Source organism: Megascapheus bottae, chromosome 12 (genome assembly GCF_031878675.1).
Source record: "Megascapheus bottae isolate mThoBot1 chromosome 12, mThoBot2.hap1, whole genome shotgun sequence".
NCBI lineage: Eukaryota > Metazoa > Chordata > Mammalia > Rodentia > Geomyidae > Megascapheus > Megascapheus bottae.
Window position 1 is genome coordinate 19865751 of NC_143520.1, and position 18953 is coordinate 19884703.

Below are 18953 nucleotides of genomic sequence, written 5' to 3' on the forward strand. Positions count from 1 at the left end.
TTTGAAGTGTTCTTTTACCTTTAGTCTGTTCACTTCAACATTTAGATTCTTATTATTTCTCAAATAGCTTCTTGATTTTTATCTTCTTGACTAGCTTCTGTGTTTGTACCACACATCAATTATGGACTTTTTATGCTTTAGGACAATCTCTTCATTTTTTGTATAAATTTCTCTGACTCCAATTATTTTCTCCATGGGGTTGAGTTTTCTATTTACTTTCCAATCATGTCATTTCTTTTTTTGACAGTTGGCAAGTTTTTATTGAGCCTTTTAGATTACAGCATGAAGTAAAAGGAAAAATTACTCTGCAACCGGTATTTTACACAGTTATACCAAAATAGTTTAGATACATGGGGTTGCGTTTCTCAAAAAATTGGTATCAAGTATAAACACATCTTAACTCCTTGGGTTTTCAGTTGACTATTCCAACCTAAATTTCAAGGCTAAGTCCTATCATTGCTTGATTTCTTCAGATCTGAATCACTTTTTTAATCGATGGCCACTAATTCTACTTCAAAAATGAGCTTTGCATTTGGTGGAATCTTGGCATCAGGCTGTCCTTTCTTTCCATAAGCCCATTCTGTTCAATCTCCAGTCGAGCCTTTTCTCCTTTACTCATAGTCAAGAGGGCTTCATCCCACCCTCTGATAACTTTACCTACTCCAACCTCAAAACTTAACGGCTTGGCACTTTTCTTCTTCTTTGAACTTGTTTGAATATTAGTATCAAAAACAGTTCCGTCCTGTAGTGTTCCTGTGTACCCGCAGTGAACAACATCTCCCTTTTTTAGAATAGATTTTGCATATTTTGGTGGACCCTCATCCAGAGTCTCTTCAGACATGGTTTCTTTGGGTTTATCTTCATTACGCTTCACATTTTTTACTTGCTCAGACACTTTACTTATACTTTCAGTACCTTTGAAACGCTTACTTTCAAAAAGATGGTTATAGGCTGTAACCAAATGGTCCTTATTAGCTGTCTTGGTTACATTTTTTTCTTTTTTCATATATTTTTTATTGTAATTAATAGAAGGGTTACATTATATTCACCAGATAGAAGGTGCATTACTTCACAGACATTGATACCCTTTCTCATGTCTTGGTCCCCATTTCCCTTCCCCCCTCATCCTGTTCTCCCTCCTATCCAATTTCAAATAACCAAATAAGCATATAGCAGATATACAATATATCAAATAACAAGGTGAAATACTGTAACAATATGAGATAACCAAGGGACAGCAAAAGAGATGAGAGATAACATAGTACATTAAGGACAACAATCACTTATTATATGGCTTTTGTTTCTATATCCTGGAGGTCCTTTCATTTAGCATCATACTCTATGGCCTTATGTATCTATGTTTTGTCCTATTGTAAATCTCTGCTAGGAGAGTCCAAGGTTTCTACTGATTATGACAAATGAGGGAAACCATTGAGCCTATGTTCCTTTGAGTCTGGCTTACTTCACTTAATATGATTTTTTTCTAAGTCTTTTCTTGGCTACATTTTTTTAAAAGAAAAAAAAATCATTAAAATATTTAATTTTATTAACAGAATATTTACAATTTAAAGACCTTATTTAGCCATAGTAAATGTTCCAAGTTTGAAAAGCATTAGGCAATAACCACACACAAGATGAAAACTGTAAACTATACAATACTTTATGTACAATTTTTACAAAGTAACACTTTTTTAAAATAATATAACTGGACACAAAAATATACACTTTAGAGAAATTCACATCAGTAATTGTATAAAGCTCTCTTCTAGGGTCCTGAAATTTAGGACAAACATTAGCTCTGCAAATAAAGTGTTACTGTGACAGTCCTGAAAGGCCACTATATATATTTATCTACATATAGTATCACATTGACATTTTCAAGGCTACCAACTGTACTATAATTTTTAGATTATGTATTCAAGTGTTGAGGTTCTTATGATTGTGCAAACATTAAAAGAATAATGATATAAGAAGTAATTGGGGAATAAATTTGAGCCAGCATTTAGGTTCACAAGCTCTAACTAACCCAATTTAAATTCTAAATGGCTGATAAACAGTAGTGAATGATGTTTAAAATAAATTACTGCAAATAAGCTTGAAACATGATTCGGATTTAGTACAATTTTCTTAAGTGTCTTTTTTAAAAAATTGCTAATAACTCATTTACCACTTCTTATTTTAGTGCACCTGCATTAAGGCTTTGAATTATTTGACTCAAGATTTTACAATATTAAAATCTGTCTCAGGATTTTACAATGTTAAAAGGAACAGGTCCACAACCACACTACCTACTCTGCTCTCCAGGAGTCAGCACAGAGTTAAAGCTCAACACCTTAGGGAAATGGTAGCAGACATATGCTAATGTCTAAGAAGTTACATATAGTTTTTAATTAAAGGATGTATAATAAAAACAGCTTAGTGGCAAGAAACGTGCTAATAAGCAAAAGTTTTCTTTTCAAAAGAAATTGTAACATCTTTGGAAAACTGTCCGGTTCTTTCTTTAGTTCCCACGGAGTTCATGCAGATACATTTCGTAAGACAATCTTAAAGTACACTGTAGATGGAAATGGAATGTACATCCAGAACTACAGGTGAAAACTAAGACCTGGGCACTGATAGAAAAATCTTCCTGATTTCCGTCATCACACATTTGTGTCCTGGAGTAAAGGTTCTTTGGCCTCTCCTGGCGCTTGCGTACTGTGAGGGTGGCTGTGACTGCCACAGTGCTTTCTCCAACTGCTGGACCTCAAACTTAAATTGGTGTGTTCTGGGATAAACAAGGCAACAAGTAGCGCCAGCAGTACCGAACAGGCTCCAAAGAGGAAGGGGGGACCAGGAATGATGGAATTCTGTTCAAAATGGTGCTGAGGGCTTGTGTTTGTCCCCAAGTCTGTTCCTGTTATTGGCAGTTCTTTAAGTTCCACGTGGAATATGTAGAAAATGAATCCATAAAGGGCAGGCCCCAGACCATTGCACAGTCCTCGAATCCCTGTTATCATCCCCTGAACAACCCTCTGTTGGTCAGCATCGGCGCTGCAAGGGCGCTGACCGCTGGGAAGGTGATGCTGGACACGGCTGCCACTGCTCCAGCCGCCCACATCACCCAAGGTTCTGAAGCAAAGCCATTCCATGCCAGTTGTAATATCTGAAATCCCAGACCCAATAAAATGGTATTCTTATTTCCAATTGACCTCATAAGTAAACTCAAGACTATAGTCTGTCTGAGGTATTAAAAAAAGCTGGAATTTTGGCCTGCCTCTGGTAGGTACGAGAGAAATACCGTGATGCAGATCAGCAGCACGGTGAAATCTTGGCCCATGTTTTTTAAGGATGCAAAGGGGTCAGCCTGTTCCCAGGAAATGGGCGCACCCCATGACGCTGGCCACAGCTTCTCAGGCAGCGACTCTGGGACAGCAACAAGGATAAAGCAAATATCTAGCAAAGCTATTGCTGTAGCTAGAACCACTATTAGGCTGTCCCCATACACTCGTCCAAGGTAAGCTCCAATTGCAGGGCTGGTGACTAACCTTGCAGCAAATGTTGCTGAAACCAGCCCATAAGCCATACTTCTTTCATGTTCTTGGGTTATGTCTGCTACATAAGCAAATACCACAGAGAAAGTCACTGCAAAAACCCCAGAAACGGAGATAACGGCAAAGTACCACCACGGGCTGATCTTCATCAAAGGAATTGGGGCACACGTGAAAAACACTGTTAGCAGCAGAACGGACTTTGGGCCCCAAACATCAGAGAGAGCACCAATAAGTGGGGCACTGAGGAATGACAACAAACTCTTTACTCCCTGAATTAGGCCATTCATCAGAAACGTATGCTTGGGGGAGGTTTCATGTAATACCACCAAGGTGGGTGTCGTTAACAGTCCCCAAGCAAAAAAACTCCAAAAAGATGATGGTAATGGCATGATAATCACTAGGAGAACCTATTCCTTGAGGCGTGCCCCCGTCCTTAATGATGATTTTCTTGGCCGTCCCGCCACTACTGCCGGGCTGAGCCGCTCAGGGCGCCCGATGCCATCTGAAGGGCCCGGCCTGCCTAGGGCCTTCTTGGCTACATTTTTAATGTTTCCTAATAACTTATGTTCTTCCAGAAACAAATCTGAACCATTATCCTGCAGAAACTTGATAATGTCCTTCTTGGTCAGCTGCTCGCTGCGTAGCTGCTCCACGCACGGTCCACGCCCGCTGTGGCAGGGCAGCTGCCATCTTCCCACGCTGGCACTTAGCTGGCCCTGCCTTAGTTTGCCATGTCCTTTCATTTTAGCATCTCTAGGCCCTTCTGATTCTTGCAACTTTACACTTGTAAATGAAGTGGGTTTTTTTTTCTGTTCAATTTGTTCTGACTTCACAAATTTTCCTATTGACATTGCTATTTTGCAGTACCTTATTTCAATCTCCATCATTTCTTATAGCTTCCTATCTTCCCACATACCAAGGAAGTCATTATGTCCTGTTGGGATTTCCTTCAGTGTTACTCTCACTTCTCCATTCATATAGTTGCTTCCCTAATCAAGAGCCTTAGTTAGCTATTTCTGGACTGTTGCAATAGCCTTTGAATAAGCTCTCTTCCTCTACTTTCTACAAGTAACAGAGCAATCTTCCCAACCCACTCTGCCTATATCTCATTATGAAATTTTCTTGTTCAAAATAGCTTTAATGATGACTCCATAGGCGTGGAGTAACAATTCAGAATCACACATAGCAATTTTATCTTCCCTTGTTTTACATATATCCGGAATGCCTTATTGTTTCCTACTACACTCATGAGCTCTTGCCTCCACACTTAAAGTACATGTACTCTCTCTCTCTCTCTCTCTCTCTCTCTCTCTCTCTCTCTCTCTCTCTCTCTCTCTCTCTCTCTCTCTCTCTTTCTCCCCCTACCCCCTTATTTGCTTAAGTTGCTTTAGCTCATTTCTTCTATCTTCATGTTCAGTTCTACTTATGGAACTTTCTTTTCAATATCCTCTACAAAGGTTTTTCCTGATCAATTCACCTAGGAATTATCTTTTTGCTTCCTATGAACTTCCACAACACTCTGATGAGACAGTTTGCCTTGTGCTTGTTAGCTGACCTTATACCTTCTGAGACAGTAGTTCCCTGAGTATTATGGGTAGTATTGCTATTAATAACATAGTTTCACTGAGCTGATGTCTACATCTGTTGGTTGTTATCTGTGTATGTGATGAGGTTATGGAAGGATAAAGTTTCCAGGGGTGTATTTTGATACAGAAATGCATAAGAATATTTTTCAACTTTCTACTTTTCAGATGTCTTTAGGAGGTCCACAGAGCCAAGTGTATTCATTGAATCTCTCTGGAGAGCCGAGGTGCTCTAAGGTGATGCCATGACAAGATACTTCTCTGACATCTCTGACCTATTGAGGAAACTCCTGAGCCACATGATGGCAAAGTTGAACCTCAGCCTTTGCTATGGAACCTAAAGCTATGGGAGATCACAGCCATATGCCGATCGGAACTTAAAGCAGAAATGTGCGTCTGGCAGAAAAGTCAAAAATGTGTAAACCACATCTAGGACTCTCCTAGCAGAGGATTAAAATAGCTCAAAACCTATGTATACGGGATGAGACTAAATGAAATGAACTCTAGGATATGGAAACAAGAGGTTTATCTTGTGTGATTGTTGTTCTTAATGTACTATGTTATTTCTCTTCTCTTTTTTGCCTTTGTAGTTAATCTCGTCATTACTATATCTGACGTTGTTAACTGGTATATTGCATATATATTTATTTGTTTATTTGAAATAGCGAAGGAAAGGGGGGAAGACAGGATGATTGGGAGTGAGTGGTGGGAGGGAAATGGGGACAAAAACATGAGAAGGGGTATCGATGTGTGAGAAGTAATGCACCTACTACCAGAGGGATGTACCTGTAACCCCTCTATACATTATCCCAACAATAAAATTAAAAAAATGTGTAAAACATTCTATGAATATAGACACTCAGAAACTCTAAAGGAAGATGAGATATAGCTGTAGAGTCAGGGGAAAATGTAGGTGTTATAAAAACTACAGCCCAGAAACCTACCATAGCCCCCTCCCCAAAAGAAGCAACAATGTAGCATCCCAACTTAGAATTAAAGAAGAAAGAAGAGAGGGACTATAAAGAGGAAGCAAAGGAGGGAAGAAGAAATGGGAGGGAAAAAGAAGGGGAACTAAAAAAGGAAAATGATGACCGTACTAATTTTATTGAAAGGGGGAGGTAGAAAACAAAATCTGAAAACAAAGAGAAGCCAGGAAGCACTAAATTCTGAAGAGACAAAAGGCAGCAGAGAAGCCAAACCATGAGAAAGAAGACAACTGTCCAGCCTTCTGGTGTTGACAGCAGCTTTGATGAACTTCGTTTACTTCTTTACCTCATCTAGTAATTAAGAGTACTTTAACTTTTCTCTCATCTCTTTTGCTGTCCCTTGGTTATCTCATATTGTTACAGTATTTCACCTTGTTATCTGATATATTGGATATATGTGTATTTGATTATTTGAAATTGGATAGGGAAGGGGGGAAAACAAAACAAGACGAGGGGTGGGGGTTGAGGGAGGGAAATGGGTACCAAGACATGAGAAAGGGTATCAATGTATGTGAAGTAATGCACTATCTATAATGTAACCCTTCTATTAATTACAATAAAAATATATGGAAAAAAGAGTACTTTAAAAGCAGTGAAAGAAGTGAGCATCTGAACAGTACTCAACTCAAATATAAAAGCTGACATCACTAGCCACAGCAGGATGTGTTCTGTGCTACATGCAGAATATCCCAAGTTATCTATGTTGATGATAATAAACATTATAAACATGATGGGGGATAACACTGAGCAGTGTTAGGTAATTTTTGAAAAGAAATGGCTTTGTTTCTAACATTCCTTCAGAGGAACCAAAAGAAGAAATAGATAGTCTCTTCAACCTGTAAATGCTTTTCATGGAATTGCACTACAAGCTGCTGAGTTACATGGCTTGCTTGACTTGGCCCAGCCTGGAGGACAAAAACAAAATATGTTCCCAACCATGTTTTGCAGTTCTGCAATGCAGATTCAGTGATATTGTTTTATGTAGACATACAGGAAAAAGGCAGTTCTTCTTAAAATGACACTATTGTTCAATATGACCCTCTAGGTGATACTTAGAAATATATTCATCCTGCAGGTAGAACAGCCAGAGGCCTAAACGGTAAAGGGCATTCCTTACTTATTTTGTATACAGAAGAACTAGATTTCCTTTATTACCTGAAGCAATCTAAAATTTCATTAAGTGAATTTGACTTTTCTTGGTGTAAAATTTCTGAAAGCCAGTATTGGCTGGAAAAACTGATTGAAACTACTTTATAAGTCTGCCTAGGACACAAATGAGTCATACCCAGAAATTATTCCCTTTCTCTGAAATGGAACTTTAATTTGCCTGAAGTTGCTCTGGCATTTGGTTTCAAGATGCCTCCTTTTGTTTCTCTAAACAAGAATAAACATTGAAGGCAAGCCTAAAAGGAAAGAAAAAAAATCAGTGAATTCAGCTACCAGGTAACCAAAAATGGAAAAGTCCCAAAGCTTTAGAAACATTAGCAAGAAATTACTCAATAGTAGGCTGTTTTTTTTTTTAAAGGAGGCTGTTTTCCAACTGAAGTCATACTTTTCTTTTATCTTGAGTAACATTATCCCGAAATGAACTTTGTTTTAACAATAGAGTTTTTGTAGATATTTGAGTTTGAACTGATTTAATAAAATTATACATTGATTTTGGTTGCAAGCACTGAGTACTGTTACTTTTGGCAAGTCTCTTTTTAACTTTCGGAGACTGTAAACGTCTTTGATTTCTGTTGGTTACCCAAGGGCAAGGCATGGGATCTTTATAGTCTTTGTTCTACTGATATAATATTTGAATTTTACATATCCTCCACTAATTTATACCACTATTGGAGTTTTAGTTTTTGCTTTTCATGTTGAGTTTTTGAGACAGGATTTCATTTAGGCTAGACATGACTTGCAATCTCCCTGACTGATCCCCCACAAGTACTAGTGTTATGGGTATTTGTCATCATTTGGTTATGTCATTACTTTCATATTTATCTTCTTATACTTCAGAAAAAAGATAAAAACTTCACATTTCCTCCATTATGACAAAGGAGGTTTCAAGAAGAGAGTGGGTGTCATCTTTTATCTGGTCTCTTCATTGTAGCAAAAATTGGAGATGTTTTCTAGGCAATGAGACATAATACTTGTATCACTAATTGTCCTAGTCAGACTTCTTGACCCTGTGACAAAATACCTGATCTAACAACTTAAGGAAGATACATTTTACCTTATTGTTTCAGAGATTTCAGTAAACAGACCTTGGCTCCATTGATTCTAGGCCAGAATAAATGAGGTAAGTTGGAACATCAGAGCAGCAGGGTCCTGTGCCAAAGGCTACTCACCTCATAGTGGACATGAAGCAGAGACAAAGAAAGGTCCAGGGACTAGGTCTAAACTTCAGAGATATGCTGCTCCCAGAAATGTTTTTCCTCCAGCTAGGGTCCCATTTCTCCCTCTCCCTCTCCCTCTCCCTCTCCCCCTCCCTCCCTCCCTCCCTCCCTCTTCTTCTTCTTCTTCTTCTTCTTCTTCTTCTTCTTCTTCTTCTTCTTCTTCTTCTTCTTCTTCTCTCCTCCTCCTCCTCCTCCTCCTTCTTCCTCTCTCTCTCTCTCTCTCTCTCTCTCTCTCTCTCTCTCTCTCTCTCTCTCTCTCTCTCTCTCTCTCTCTCTCTCTCTCTCTCTCTCTCTGCCAGTCCTGGGGCTTGAACTCAGGGCCTGAACACTGTACTTGGGCTTTTTCCTCAAGGCTAGCACTCTGCCACTTGAGCCACAGCACCATTTCTGGCTTTTTCTATGCATGTGGTACCAAGGAATCGAACCCGGGTCTTTGTGCATGCTAGGCAAGCACTCTACCATTAGGTCAAACACCAGGCCCCCTAGGGTCCCATCTCTTAATGCTTCTACCATTTTCCAAAATGGTGTCACTGGTGGGGACCAAGTGTTCAACATTTCAGCTGTGGATGACATTTCAGATTCAAACCATGTTATTACTCTGCTGACCCTTTAAGTAATCTTCCAACATAAAATGCATGTAGTCCATCTCCAAGAGTTTCCAGACTCTTAACCTTGCTCAAAAGTCTAAGTCTAGGCTGGGAGTTTGGTTTCAGAAAGTTAAACAAAAAAAATCTATAGCTCCATGTGTGATATCCGAGGCATACGATGATATAATTAGAGTGCCAATGGGCTTGGACAGCCTACCTTCTAGAATCTTGCCATTGATAGCTCTCTTGGTCTCTCTCCAAGGGCTGCTGTCCTGTCTTATGTTACCTGGCTTCCAAAGCCTTCCTTTGAAAACTTAGTCGAAGAGTCCATGACCAATAACATATTTCATGTATCTTCAAAACTAACACCAAAGCTAATGTAAAAGTTAATGCCATGGTTTGCAGGGAAGTGGATGACTCTAGAGTGAATCATGTTGAGTGAGACAAGTCAAGACCAAAGGAACAAAGGCACATGGTATCCTTAATACATGGCTATTAGATCCAAACAGTACAAGAGCAAGGACTCAATATTTGCATAGCCAATGCTATGGACATGGTATTGGAAATACAAAAATAACTACATAGACATAAAAACCTATAGACATAATGTTATATTACATAGATTAATATGTATCTATTATATACAAACCCTTAGCCAAATTTTGATTATGTTCTAAAAACTAAGTGCCAGTGATTGTATATAGAAATTCTCTTCTTGAATACTTGTTTGTTAACATGTCATTTGAAATAATGATGTAAAAATCAATGTTAATAAATTATTTTATAAAAGCAAGTTAATGCCAAGGTTTACCCCTAACTCAAGCAGTGTGTAGCTGGTCAACTATGGAATCAGGATTGCAATGGCCCTTGAGTGCCTGGGCAATTGAGCATGGTTAATAGAATCCTAGAGAAAGTATTTCCTTGCATGGCTCAGTACAAGCAGAATGTCCTAATAGCAGCATTTCTCAAGTGAAAAAATGACCTCTGAGACTACTTATGACTGTATCTGGACAGTTTTTGAGATGTCTTCAGTATATTTTCCCTTTCACCCTAGTACAAAGTCTTAGTCCCAGGCTTTTCTGACTAAATTGCAAAATTTAGTTTGCTCCAAATTCTCACTACAAATCTGGCTAAACCAGTCATAATCATGTTATATCCTAAGTGCTGGGTTGGCTTGAAATGTCTTCTACCAGCCTAATGGCCTGTTATTTTTACTAGCCTCACTCAAACTCTTAGGGTACAGGCAAAATGTCAACTGTTTTTTTTTTTGTTGTTGTTGCTAGAATGTTATGTGCATGCACTCTAGTCCAATTTCTAGTAGACTCTCCAATTACTATTTGAAATATCATGGAGCCTGACCTTCACTGTGTTTCTTTCCATGTTATTTATCTTTACTTTATTTTATTTTTGTTTTGTTGTTAGTTCCCTCCAGGATCCCTGATTAAGGCTTACTTACAGTGTTCTAGGAATTCATTATTCTATGACTTTCATTTTGATATCACTAAAGTCCTCAAATTCTGTGAAATTTTCTCACAAAGCAGTTCCTCATTGTCAGGTAGTCATGGTAATGATTCTATTTCTAATGTACTAATTTTCTGTGTTAATTAACTTCTGGGAGAGGCAACTTAAACTTATTGGTTCATGTTTTCATAGTTTCAGTTCATAGTCCTTGTCTCCATTATTGATTGTGGGTCTATGGTAAGGTAGAACATTATGACAATGAGAGCATGTGTCAGAGGCTACCCAACTCATGGTGGAGAGGAAAGTGGAAAGGAGGGAGAAAGGGAAAGAGGAAGGAACAGCGGAAGGGAGAGAGGAAAAGTCAAAAGTAGAGAAAGGAGAGAGAGATATGGAAAGAGACACACAGGGAGACACAGAGAGAGGATGCTAGGGGTTAAAAGGAATAATCTTAAAAGGAATCTTCTTCCTTCAACTAGGGCTTACCTCTGAAAGTTTCCACTGTCTTCAAAATAACACCAACCCCTTGGGTCATGAGCCTACACATGATTAACTGTTTTTTCATGGCATGGTTATAAGTTTTCATTTTGTTCACACTGAAGTCTTCAGAAATAGAATGAGGTGGAATGGAAAACATGAGATGAGATTTGTCTCCTTATTCCCCATCCAGTAGATAAATATAAATATAATAAAGTGTTCCTTGTTCCTGGGTCACACCTGTTAAGATTGTGTACATCTAACTGGTGACACAATTGAGATAAACTGTGCTACAAAAAAAGCAACTGTGTTGGACCAAGAGTTTGGCTTAGTAGCAGAGTGCTTGCCTAGCTAACATGCACGAAGACCCAGGTTTGATTGCTCAGTACCACATACACAGAAAAATCTGTAAATGGTGCTGTGGCTTAAGTGGTAGGGTTCTAGCCTTGAGAAAACCCAAGGACAGTGGTTAGGCCCTGAGTTCAAGCCCAGGACTGGCAAAAAAGCAAATGTGATCATTTTAGCAAGTTAAACAATACTTTACCTGTAAAAATTTCCATTTGGGTATCCTAGAGCAAGTGAACAACATCCTAGAAAGTGATTAGTATGTACCTACTCTGCATTTCATGTTTTGGTAAACACAAGAAAGACATGATCATATCTCATCTTTGCTATGTCAAACAAAGTTCCTTTGCTCAGAGAGTAACCTTTAAGTAGGAGAAGACAATTGAGAATCAAATACGTATAGGGTAATGTAGGTTACAAATTAGGAGGGTGAAGATATAATGTGGCATGGGAGTAGATACTTGAAAGGAGTAAGTGTTTCAGCCATGTGTCAATTTTAGATAAGAGTGTTTCAAGCAGAATAAGCAAACTACAAACAATGACACTGAAGTGAAAGGATGTTTGGGACACTCGTGGAAAATATATGCTCCAAATGTGAATGTGTTCCCTGGGGTTCATGTACTGAAAACTTAAAGCCACGTATACTGGCTTTCTAAGGAATGAGGGACCTGAGCAGGCTTACTCACCATGTGAAGTCAACCACCATCTCATGACCCAGCAGGAAGACCCTTTGAAGATTCCAGTGTATGCTCTTGGACTTCCAGAACTGAATCAAACAAACCTCTTTTCTTTATAAATATCCAGCTGGTGGGATTCAGTCACAGAAACAGAAAATGGACTAAGACAGAAAGTGACTCAAGAAAAATGTGTGAAGGAAATAGAATGTGTCCAAAAGATGGTGGGCAATGGCCTAATAAAGTCATTTGCCAGTGGTAATTCACATTATTAAGCGTTGCACTTGAGCTCTGATACCCTGTTGCCTGTAAGCTCTGAGTATGATTACCATACCAAGGGATTGATTTGTGTCAAGATATTTGGGCAAAAGAACAAAATAGCATATTTCAAGTTCTGGGTATAGCTTTCTGTGATAAATTAATTTGTTCCATGTATTTACTGACTATTGTTTATAACATAAACAAAGCTGCTCTTCTTTTTTAATGAGGGGATAAACTTCTATCTTACTTATTTCCATCCTCAGTATTATTATACAATAAAAAGCCAAATATGCAATATACTGCCGAGAGGGTAATGAGCAGGATTCAATCACACATTTAAATGAATTTTTTTAAAAAAGCTGAACCATGTCCAAGTCCTTCCATCTAGGCATCACTTAAGAATCTGTTTTTTCAGTTTAGTTTCATCTCTACAGCTGCCAAGGCACTTTAGTTCTGCCAGCTCAAATCTCTGATTGCAAAATAAAGGGTGGTCACTTCCCAGTGGATGTATAAAATAGGGTATTCTGTGGAGAGAATGACTTTGTAAGAAAGCTTGATAATAAGAAACCAGAAGCTTTCTTCTCCTGGCCCCCTTAGCTGGAGGGGAGTTCATTTTGAGAGTGGCTTCTCACCTTCCCAAAATCTAAGCATCTTTGGCGAAATGTAAATGCTTTTGGAAGATGAATGCACTTTACTGCAGCTTACATTCATAAATATTTTTGTAGTATAATAGGTTGTCAAAACAAATCTGTGTTTTCCATTTGTGTGTGCATGAGTGTGTCAGTATGCCTCTTCATCTTTCTGTCCATCTAGAGGTAGAGCACAAATAATTTATTTTTCTCATTATGGATTTTTCCTTACTATACTTTTGTACAGAGTGACTCATGATGAATGGGTAAATAAAGAGCCATGCAATCAGTGGGAGAAGTTCCTGTAATTTTATTTTAGTAACTCTGTGTCTCAGCTGCAAACTAGTGGTTCCTCTGAAGTGTTTTCAATGGAAAACCGCATCTGAGGCTTAAAGTTAGCTGTACCATCAAAGTGGAGCAGGCAAGTTATGGTGGTCTTGTGGACCAAAAGTTGCATAGTGTCAGAGCCTAGGTACCAAGGTCCATGAAGCCTCATTGCTAATTAGCTGTGTGGCTTGAGTTGAGTACTCTAGTTTCTCTGAGCATCCATTCATATTTTGTAAACTGAGGAAAACAATGCCTGTTTCCTACCAGTAGCTGCGAGAATTACAGGACATAAGGCATGTGAAGCCCTTAGTGTGATGACTCTACCTGTGAGATACGGTGTGTGTCTCTCATTCTTATTGTCTCTCACTTTTATTATCAGTTCTCTTCTGCTTCTTTCATTATCATATCACAGCCTGGAGACTTGGCATAAAGCAGAAATCTTCCTGGTGCCTGAACACAGAGGCCCCTTGAGAACAGCTCATCAGACTCTACTACTCAATATACCTTCCTTTGAGTTTTTCAGAATATTTTCCCTTTCAAGTAAACCTGGAGAAAACATTGTTGTTGCCTGTTACCCAAATTTACCACCAACTCTAGTTTCCAAGGATTGTAAATGGATATAGTTGGGTATGCTCATTTCCTTTAACTTAAGAATTCCCAGGGAATCCTTCAAAGAAATAGCATGGAAATGCTTTTCTCTTTAAATAAGCTTTACGTGTGTGTGTGTGTGTGTGTGTGTGTGTGTGTGTGTGTGTGTGTGTGTGTGTATGTGTGTGTGTGTTTGTGTGTGTGTGTGTGTGGTAGAGGAGGAGGAGAAAGAAAGGTAGCGGAGGGAAAACTTGATGATCTGAAAGTTGAGGGAGAACTTAGTGATCTGAAAGTTTCGTTGTACTGACCAAATGGCTAATATTTCCCAATGAAAAAAATTCCCGGGGGCCGGGAGTTTGGCCTAGTGGTTAAAGTGCTTGCCTAGGATGCATGAAGACCCGGGTTGGATTCCTTGGTACCATATACATAGAAAAAAGCCGGAAGTGGTGTTGAGGCTCAAGTGGTAGAGTTCTAGCCTTGAGAAAGTCCAAGGACAGTGCTCAGGCCCTGAGCTCAAGCCCAGGACTGGCAAAAAAAAAAAAAAAATTCCCATGCTGGCAGCCTTATATGTCTTTTCAAATGAATTTACCTGCTTTTGTTTTTTCTATTTAGAAAAGCATCTAGCACAATTTGGACTTATAATTAGGATATTTTATACCTGATGCAGTCCTTGATCTAATTCTCTAATTCACCTTTTACTGAAAACTCACTTTCATATCTACTGTTAGTGGCCAGCTTTTATTTTTCGATAAGAGCGTTTTGAGCTCCCAGAACTTCAGTGCTAGGGTTGGAGGTGGGCTCAGTTGGTAGAGTGCTAGTCAGGTAGTGAAAGCATCAGGTACTAAGTTTGTGTCCCAGTAATGAACTTAAAAAAGAAAAGAAGAAAGCAAAAGAAAGGAAGGGAGGGAAGGAGGAAGGAACAGAAGAAAGGAGGAAGGAAGGAAGGAAGGAAAGAAGGAAGGAAGGAAGGAAGGAAGGAAGGAAGGAAGATTGGAAACAAGCAAAGAACTTGACTATTATCCTTAATTTATTGTGCATTTATCCAGCACTGAAAAAAATATGTGCCTCAGACTGAAGAAGACTGGAGCTGATATCCAGATAATCTTTCTAAATTTATCATCTCCAAAAAATGAATTCACCTTCAGGAGTTTCCATATTGACCTCTATGGATATAATATCTATGTGATGATCTCATGAGAACATATAAGTAAAATGCCTGCATTGTGCATTACTCAGAGGTGTGAGTGATTTATCAACACAAGCCACTCCCAACTCCCTTACTGTGCAAATGAGTAACTGATTGAGCAGATTCACACAATTCTCAAGAGAGTGTATAATCATAAATCAGACACAAAAAGGGGATAAAGTGAATAATAAGATTAAATAATAACTGCTCTTTATTATTATTATTTTTCTTTTGCCAATCTTGGGCTTGAGCTCAGGGCCTGAGCACCATCCTTGGACTTTCTCAAGGCTAGAGCTCTACCACTTGAGCCTCAGCACCACTTCGAGCTTTTTTCTATGTATGTGGTAACAAGGCATTGAATCCAGGTCTTCGTGCATGCTAGGCAAGCACTCTACTACTAGGCCAAACTCCAAGCCCTTGTATTATTTTTTATTTTAAACTGGAATTGTGGATAGTTTGGGTGGAAAGAATGAATGATAACCAAGGACCAAGATGAGAGTCTAAATAAAACATGGTTGGCAGCCAATGTACTGTAGCTACTCCTTTGCCAATGCCTTCTGCTCCAATGGCTTAGGTGTAGAGACTGGAGAATCTCATATCTTTTCACTGACCAAGACAATTATATCCAGCTACATGTTAGTTGTGTGGTAAGAAATGCATTTTCTTAACTGCTCCAAAATGACACACTCATGTAATTTTGATTTCATTATCTTTAATATTTTTTATTCAAAATATGCGAAATGGGCTGGGAGTGTTGGGGGATGTACCCAACCCCCCACAAGCAGATTTGTTACCACCCCATCTGCCATCCCAAATGCTAAATCCCAGGAACACCACTGCTTTGCAGTATGCTATATTTTACAAGACTTTGAAGGAAGAGAAACACAGAAAGATAGTGACAAGCACTGCAGGGCTAGAGAGACAGAGAGCATAAGGTTAGAGCTAAAACTTCTAAAAAGCAACTGGAGTGTTGGAAAAAGGAACAGAGGGAAGGACTGAATACATTTACTGGGAATTAATGAACAAGATAAAGGTATTTATGTAGGCAGAGAACATATGGAAACAAGGGAAATGAATCGTGGAAGAAGGCAGCAAGTCTTACTACCCGTTATTTCATCTTAAGAAATATGTGTGTATACACACAGATAACTTTTTCAAATATATGTGCACTTGGAAAGAAGAAAAAGTTACTAAATGTAGCTCATACTATGAGAGGAAAAAATCCTACCAGGAGACTGTCGTGACAGTTAACATGTTCTGCAGTGTTATTTCTAAACTATATCTTAATAAGGGGATTCTGCAGCAATTAGAAAAATGAAACCAGGGAACTGTGGAAGCAATGGTACTGATATCTGTATAAATATGGAAATCATCTCCATTTCCTGGCACATTGACTGACCGCCCCCTTCTTGGATTCAAGACTTGCTGTCATGCCAAGTGATTGATTTTGCCAAGACCCAAATAGTTTCTGGTACTGGTGTCTTTTGTATGAAATAGCATGCAGTAAGTAGATGTCTTAGGGAGATGGTAGGTTTTGAAATGATGATAGCTTGCATGAAAAGTGGGAAACAACTGCAGTTTCAAGCTATAGATAGAGGCAGGGGATGAGGAACCTGTCCTTAAGCAATTTTGTTGAAGAATATCTTTGTGAAAATGGCAATCCTGCCAAGGGCTATCTACAAATTCACTGCAATACCCATAAATATCCCAATGTCATTCTTTAAGGAAATAGAAGCAATCCAAAATTTCATATGGAATAATAAAAGACTATTTAGTGAAAACAATTCTTAGCAGAAAGAACAGCGCTAGAGGAATATCAATACCAAACTTCAGACTCTATTACAGAGCTATAGTAAGAAAGACAGCTTAGTATTTGCACAAGAACAGGCCTGAGACCAATTGACTAGCACTGAAGTCCCAGAAATCAACTCACACACCTATGGCCACCTAATTTTCAATAAGGGAGCCAAATAATAGGATGGAAGAAAGACAGCCTCTTCAGCAAATGGTGCTGACAGAATTGGTTAAGCACTTGTGTCGGGGTTCTTCGTCCCTGTTTCCCCTTTACCAGTAGGCAGATGGGGAAAAACACGCCCCGACCAGGCCAAGTGCGAGAGGAAGGGGCCCAATGTCCTCCCGCATCCAGCCTTCTTACCCTGGAGCATGAACAGAGACGCCACGCAGCTTCATCAAGGCAGGAAGATCTCTCTCTCTCTCTCTATTCCCTAAATCCCTCCTCCTTATATTGGGTGAGCGAGCCTATCATTATACAAGATGGACAGGACAAAGAGATCCACGTGTTTTATCTCTACTACAAGCCTCAGCAGAAAGTTATTAGACATGGCATTACTCGGCCCCCAATACACTTGTAGAAAACTTAAGTTAGATCTTTACATGTCACCCTGCACCAGAATTAATTCCAAATAGATCAAAGACCTTGAGGTAAAAGCTGTTACCCTGAAAAGGATTAGGAGATACACTAGATCTCCTTGGCAGAAGTGGAAACTTCCTTAATAAAGGCCTAGAAACACAACAAATTAAAGAAAGTTTGGACAAATGGGACTGCATTGAAGTACAGAGCTTCTATATGGCAAAGGACATAGCTAGCAAGTTAAATAGAAAGCCCACAGAGTAGGAGAAAATCTTCATTAGCCATACAACAGACAAGGGCCTCATATCTAAAATATACCTACAATTTATGGGGACCAAGACATGTGAAAGGTATCAATGTATGTGAATTATTGCAACTTCTATCTGGCAAATATCATGTAACCCTTCTATTAATTACAATAAAAAATATATGAAAAAAATAAAATATACCTACAGCTCAAAAATTGAACCTCTCAGATAAAAATCCTCAAAGAAACAACCATCCTATTAAACAGTGGGCTTCTCTTCAGACTTTAAGACTTCTCTGAAGAGAAAATAAGAATGACCTATAAACATGAAAAAATGCACACCATCTCTGGCCATGAAAGAAATGCAAATCAAAACAAAACTTTGAGACTCCACCTCACCCCAGTTAGAAACAAGATGATTGGGAGGGGTTGTGAGGAGGGAAAAGTGGGTAAAAAACATGAGACGTGGTATCAATGTTCATGTAGTAATGTACTCACTATCTTGTGAATGTAACTGTAACCCCTCTATATGTGACCCTGACATAGAACATCTTGCCAGCATTTGTAGCTCCAGGCCCTGTTTCTTCCATGCTCAGCCTTGGATTTAACTGCTCTGGGGCATGGTGTTAGACTAGCTTCCCAGGTCTAATTACAGGCAGTTCTATTTGTAACTTAGCAAGGCAGTTCTACTCTTAGTCATTGACAGGTTTCATGCAGACTGACCTTGGAAAAGTGCCTTGAGACAGTTCCTGACTATAATAAGTTCAAGACTAAGATGGTAAAAATCCAACATGACAAAAATTTGCCTCAGAGAAAGAACAATGTGGAGCAATTTCATCTGACCAAAAAGTGTAAATATATTTAATTACTGAAAGAGATAAAAAGGTGAAAAAATTCATATAGAAAGATACAGTTGTATGTTATGATAGATGCATATGTGGTGTCATAAATCAAGAATGGCGAATTAGAAGAAAGAACCAAATTGATATCCTGGATGTGAAAATTAAGTTTGCTGAAACAATGTGAATTAGGGCTACAGACTGGAGATAAATAATCAAAGAAAGAATTAGGGAGCAATAAAATTGAACCAAAGAGATATCAAGCTCACCCAATATTTATTGAGCATTTATTATGTGCCAGGAATAATTTTAAGGATTTAATATGCACAATCACATTTTGCAAATGCAAGAATTACAGAAAGAAGGTTACTTTTCATTCCCATTTTATTAATTAGGTTATTAAAGCAAAGAGAAGATGGTAAGTAATTTGCCAAAAGTCACACAGCTGCACTTGAGTTCAAGAATTTAAACTAGTGTA

At 38.7% G+C, this 18953-nt stretch overlaps 2 pseudogenes; both read right to left on the reverse strand.

Annotated features, from left to right (window-relative positions):
- Window positions 1-488: 488 nt before the first annotated feature.
- Window positions 489-4223, reverse strand: LOC150056304 (peptidyl-prolyl cis-trans isomerase FKBP3-like; annotated as a pseudogene).
- Window positions 2448-4016, reverse strand: LOC150056305 (solute carrier family 71 member 1 pseudogene; annotated as a pseudogene).
- Window positions 4224-18953: the final 14730 nt, after the last annotated feature.